Source organism: Hyla sarda, chromosome 4 (assembly GCF_029499605.1).
Source record: "Hyla sarda isolate aHylSar1 chromosome 4, aHylSar1.hap1, whole genome shotgun sequence".
Lineage (NCBI taxonomy): Eukaryota > Metazoa > Chordata > Amphibia > Anura > Hylidae > Hyla > Hyla sarda.
Window position 1 is genome coordinate 88,822,426 of NC_079192.1, and position 6,563 is coordinate 88,828,988.

The following is a 6,563-nucleotide window of genomic DNA, read 5'->3' on the forward strand; positions in this document are numbered from 1 at the left end:
CTACTCACTTTGTCAGTAGATTCTCATCCTAAATATGAAGACAATCGGGGAAATGTACCTGTGGAGAGGAAATGTTGTCCAGTTGCTCTTAGCAACCAATCAGATCACTTCTTTTATTTTTCAGAGGTCTTCTCAAGAATGAAAGAAGTAATCTGATTGGTTGCTATGGGGACCCTTAGGGGGGCACAGACTGACCACACTGGGGGTTGTAGTACTTTCATTTTTACAGTTCCCCTATAACTCTGCAGCTTCGGTAGAAGTATGAGGCTCAGCCTTAGAGTCAGTGTATCTGGCTGCTCCGGTGTTCTTCTATTTTACAGCCTGGACCCTTGACTTGGGGATATTATAGCTGCTAAAGCCTACCATCCACCAACCCCCAAAAGCCCCCTTTGTAACGAGGAATCCCTTACCTTAAACATGACAGACAGTGTTGGTGGTAACAAGGCCACAGCAGCCCCTTTATTAAATATCAAACAATAAATAACAATAAAACATTGTAAGGCAACCTTGTATGAACATCATACATAACATTGAATAAAACATTTTTCTTTTTTTTTTCAAAGTAAAGTTTTATTAAGGTTTTCAACATACAAGGTAAAATGAAAATTACAACATGAGAAGTGTCTACACTGGTCAGGCAACAAAGCCCACATGGCTCAAGTAAACAAGGAGTTTGGGTCACTCAGCGAAGTTAAACATTACAGCAGTCCGAGCCTCACATCATAAATGAACTCCAGAGAACAGAGATTGTGAGTAGCTAACAGGATTCAGAACTACGTATAAATTCGATAACTTTAGCGAAAATTCAAACATCGCCAGTAGTGAAGCAGAGAACCAGGGCAGACAAAGGAAACACAATATCGGTAGAGGGAACTGGAAGATAGGAGAGGAGGGAGAGAGAGGAAAAGATACAGGGGGGGGATAGAGGAAGGAGGGGGGGGGTGTAGAAGAATCGAAGAGGGGGAGATAGGATGCAGCAGACTTAGTGTAATATGGCAGAGAGTCTTACCTGTTCGGACTGAACCTCTCCACCTGTCTAAGCAGTAAACAGCAACTGTGGGTGAGCTATTGCGGAGTTGGACAGAGGGGGATGAGCGTGCGTGGTGACAGATCCAGGTTATCATCAGTGAACTCCTGAAAGGCAACATAGGATAGCCAAGGTGACCAAACAGCATGGTATTTATCGAACTGTCGGGTAGAGTCTGCCCGGAGTTCTTCCATCCTACAAGTATAGGTAACTTCCCTCAGCCATGAGGAGTAGGTCGGGGGTAGTGGAGATTTCCAAAGGCGAGGGATCACAGCTCTAGCCGAGATAAGTAAATAGTGTGCTAAAGTGGCTGACAGACGGGGGCATGTGTTAGGGAATATGGACAGGAGGATAGGTCGTGGGTCCTTATCGATGGAAAGGGTCGTCAGCCTATTTACGGTAGATAAAACTTGTGTCCAAAACGTATTCAATGTCGGGCATGTCACCCAGATATGGGACATTGTCCCTTTTGAGCGTTCGCACCTCCAACATGCATCAGAAGCCTGTGGGAACATCTGCGCCAAAAGAGACGGCACTCTGTACCATCTCGTGATGATTTTATAGTTAGTTTCTTGTGCCTTGCATGAGATACTAGATTTGTGACAATGTAGCAGGGCACGAGACCAGTCATTGTCAGGAATAGAACATTGTAGTTCCCTTTCCCATGCCACTCGATAGGGCAGGGGAATTTCAGAGCGTTCCCCTATGATCAGGGCATAGAGAGATCCGATTGCATGGGGGACAGGAGCGGAGGCCGCACAAAGGGTTTCAAAGGGGGTCAGTTGTCTATGAAGACGGAGTGCGGCTTTGTTGGTGTTATAGAAGTGTAGAAGTTGACTATATTGGAACCTATGTATAGTTGAAGGCTGAGTTCCACCCAAAAGGTCGGAGAGGGATTTCAAGCCTGTGGGTTGCAGTAAGGAAGAGAATAGGACATAATCAGACTTTTTACGCGTTAAGAAAGTGGCAGAAGTCTGCGCTGGAGGGAAGAGCACATTGCCAAACAGGGGCATAAGGGGGCCATCCGGGAAATAGTGAGATGTATTTTTCAGGTAGGACTGATGTGCTCGCAGTATTGAATGTGTTACCGGGGGTAAATGGTCAGGTGGGTGCAAGGGGGCGGGCAGTCTTTTGGTCCACAAGGTAGACCTAGCATCCACACCACAGAGATTTCTTTCAAAGACAACCCATTGCTTAGCAGTCTGACTGTGGTAGCAGTCTAGTATTCTGGCTAATATGATCGCCTTGTAATACGATAGGCAGTCTGGCAGTGCGAGGCCACCCTCCCTCTTGCGTCTATAAAGCACCTTCCCTGCCAAGCGGGGATGTTTCTTACTCCAAACAAAGTGAGACTGCATTGCAGAGAGGTCCTTAAAGAAAGAACGGGGGGATATGACAGGGGATACAGGCAAAGAGATAGAGTAAGCGGGGTAGGATGTTCATTTTAAAAATATTTACCCTGCCAATCCATGAGAAGTTTTTATTGTCCCATTTCGACAAGTCAGTTCTCAGGGTGTGGAACAATGGGGGAAAATTTAATTGAAAAGTGCTAGCCAGATCACTAGGGACTAGGATCCCAAGATATTTCAGTGATGACCTCTGCCATTTAAAAGGGTAAGTGGAAGAAATGTGAGTGATCATTTGGGAGGGCAGTGTGATATTCAAAGCTTCGCTTTTGGATGGGTTCAGTTTATAGTTACTATAAGCCGAATATTGTGCTATGGTGGAGAAGAGGGAAGGGAGGGTAGTGAGCGGGGAGGAGAGAAATAGAAGGACATCGTCAGCGAACGCTGAGCATTTGCAACTGCACGAGGGAGAGGAGAGGCCTCTTATATCTGGATTCGAGCGTATTGCATTGAGCAAGTGCTCCATGCATAGGACATAAAGGATAGGTGATAATGGGCAGCCTTGCCTCGTACCGTTGCGAATGCTAAAGGGAGCCGACAGCTGTCCATTGATTCTGATTCTAGCCTGGGGTGAGGAATACAGCGCCATGATTCTGGCAAACATATGGGGGCCCAAACCTATTTGTCTCAGAGTCGATCCCAAAAATTCCCAGTCCACCCAGTCAAAGGCCTTCTCCGCGTCCAGAGAGAGCAAGAATAGGGGAGAAGCGTGTAATCGAGCACAATGCACTGCAGAGAATGCTCATAGAGTATTATCTCTTGCCTCCCTTCCGCGGACGAAGCCCACCTGATCCGGATGGATGAGGGAGCTCATGTAGGGTGCCAATCTATTTGCTATTAATTTCGCGAATAATTTTGTGTCAGTGTTAAGGAGAGATATTGGTCGGTAGTTAGAGCACTGCAGGGGGTCCCTCCCATCTTTTGGAATGACTGGGATATATGCGTCAAGGAAGGCCTGGGGGATTGAGGAGGAAGATGAGATAGCATTAAAAGTCAGCAGGAGTGTGGAGGACAGGTCATCCCTGAGGGTCTTATAGAACTTGGCAGTATAGCCATCTGGTCCCGGACTTTTACCAGCAGGTAGGGCCGATATCGCCAGGTGGAGTTCCTCAGGGGTGAACTGAGCCTCCAAGTCCGAGATAGATTCAGCAGTTAGGATGGGCAATGCCGTTTCATGTAAGTAATTCTGTAAGGAGGGTTGAGTGTCAGTGTGAGAGGAGAGAGCGGTAGGTTAAGGGAGGTTATATAGGTCTGTATAATATTTCTGAAAAGTTTCCAGTATTTCCGGCGTGAGGGAAGAAGGGGTGCCTGATCGAGTGCGAATGGAGGGGACATAGAGGGTCGAGCGTGTCGCCCTAAGGGCCCTCGCCAGCATCTTCCCCGATTTATTACTCCACTCGTAGAACAGTCTACCCGTTAGTTGTCTATAGTGGCAGTGTTTTTTGTTGAGCGTCTCTAACAGATCACTCCTGACTCTGATAAGTTCACGGTAAGTTGAGTCCTGTTGGTGTTGTTTGTGCCGTGTCTCTAGGATGTGCAGCTCTCGGTATAATGTCATCAGCTTAGCTGAGGCTTCCCTTTTCAGCCGAGCCCCATGCCTCATCAAAACTCCCCTCAAGACACATTTCAATGTTTCCCACTTGATTAGCGGTGACGACGGATCCCACTTCATTAAGCTTCCAAGAGGCATGTGGCTTGGCCAAGGTCGGAAGCGTAAATGTACCCTGAACTGGGGCATGATCAGACATAGAGACAACACCAATCGTAACAGAAGTAAAAGAGGGGAGGAGGGAGTGTGAACAGAGAATGTAGTCTATTCTACTGTATGTTTGTCTAGGGTGTGAGAAGAAGGTATAATCTCGTCCTTGTGGATGGAAGGCTCTCCAGGTATCAATTAACTGTAATAGATGTAGCTTATGCCTAAGGGCCCTGAGTTTACTATGAGAGATGTATGAGTGTCCTGATGAGGTGTCCACCTGAGGGAATAGAGGTGTGTTAAAGTCTCCACACAGGAGAATCTGACCCCTGGCAAAGGAGGAGAGTCTCTCCAAAGTCTTCAGTAAGAACTGAATTTGGTTATGGTTCGGAGCGTATATAGAGGCCACCGTCAGATTACGTCCCGCAAGGAGGCAATTGGCGAAGACAAATCGAGCGTCTGTGTCAACTAGGGAGGTCTGGATCGTAATGGGAAGCGTCCTGTGAAAAACTATGGATACACCCTTAGTCCTGGAATCATGGTTAACACTATGTATCCATTTATCGTAGTGCCTGGTTGGTATGGTAGGGAGGTGACCTTTTTTAAAATGTGTTTCCTGTAGAGCTATGATATGGGATCTTTGCTTATGAATGGAGAACAACGTCTGGGCACGCTTTTCGGGGGTGTTGAAACCCTTGACATTAAGGGTAGTAATGTGAAGGTCAACCGCCATCAGATGTAATGTGTAAATGCCAATATTCACCACACCGTTGGTAGACAGGTGGAGGGTCCAGCCCATCAGTCAGGCAAGTGTCCGAGGATTCAAGTCTGCGTATAGAAGAGAGCACAAGTAAGTGGGGAGGAAGGGAAAAGGGAGGAAAGCAAGGGAAGAGAAGCTTCTGCACAGACACAGAAGCAAAGGGACTAAAGGAATAGACCATAAGGGTCAGAGGTACCAACGGAACCAGTCCGATGTACATACTAGTGGGGTAACGTGATAGACAAGCCAGAAAGGACAGCATTTAGTGGTCCTGGGTTGGACTTATGAGTAACAGGTCAGAGCTTCATCCCCACTTAAGGGGATGAGGCGAGTATGAAACGGGCTAAGTGAGACAACAGTAGCAACTAAATTAGGGGAACAATGGTAGTTGGTAGGTTATGGGCATTATGTGTGCAGATAGTAAATTATATTTAGGAAGAGTGGGTACCATGGGAGCAAAGGAGACATAAAATAAACAAGTAAAGAATATAAGACTAACAGGCCAGGAAACAGTGACCATATGAGGACAAGCTATAAAAGACAAGAAATATCAGTAATCTATCTGCGGTGACATAATGCAACCACATTTGACAGTGTTAAACTACATATGAGGTAATACACTAATATCTCAGATAGTCAGCTCAGGTTTTACGTTTCGATCTTTGCTGCAGCGGGACACTTGTGGTGACCTCGGATGGACGGTCTCTCGGAAATCGATCAGGACGGTTTTGCGTTGCAGCAGGAAGGGGAGATAAGAACAAGGCTTCCCACTCAGGCAGACTGACATGGGGGATACGAAGGCTTCAAGGAAGGCAGGCAAATCTTCCGGTCTCTTGAGCGTAGAGATATTGGATCCATACTTTCCAATCAGAGACAAGGGGAAGCCCCATCTGTAAACAATTTTAGCATTTTGTAACAGAGTCAGCAACGGTTTCAAGGAGGCTCTCAAACGGAGGGTCCGTAGAGAAAGATCTGGGTATATCTGTATAGGGGAACCATTATAGGAAAGGTTTTTAACCTGTCTAGCACCTCTCAGGATTGCCTCTTTCTGGAGAAAATGATGCACTCTGCAGACAACATCACGGGGCTTTTTCGGATCAGGATGTTTCGCTCTGAGAGCCCTGTGAGCACGATCCAGTTCTATGTTCGAATACGGCGGTTTCTTTAGTAGTTCATTAAAGAGACGTTGCAATGTATCTGGCAAGTTCTGAGGTAGAACTGTTTCCGGAAGGCCCTTGATCCTAAGATTATTGCGCCGATTCCTATTATCAAGATCGTCCAAGTGATCAATTGTGTGGATTTGCTGTAATGTCAATTTCTCTGTGGCTTCCTGTAGTTTCTGGAGGTGGGTTGTAGTAGTAGAGCAAAAATCCTCCAGTCTCTGGACCTTCTTATGTAAGTTAGACACCTCAGCCTTAACGGGTTCCAGGTCACGGTTCCAAGCAAGTTTGAGATCGGTCGCCAGCGTTGCCAAGTCAGCTTTAGTGGGGATCAGGGTCAAGAGTGCTTGCAATTCAGGGTGTCCCTGCAATGTCGAGAGCGCCATCTCAGGAGTAAGTGGAAAGGTAGGAGGCGGCACATGTAACTGAAGCGTAGCAGTTATGGCTGGCATCTGCTGTCTAGAGGGTGCAGACCTACGAGGGGCATCCTCCGTTGGAGTATGAGAGTCCTCAG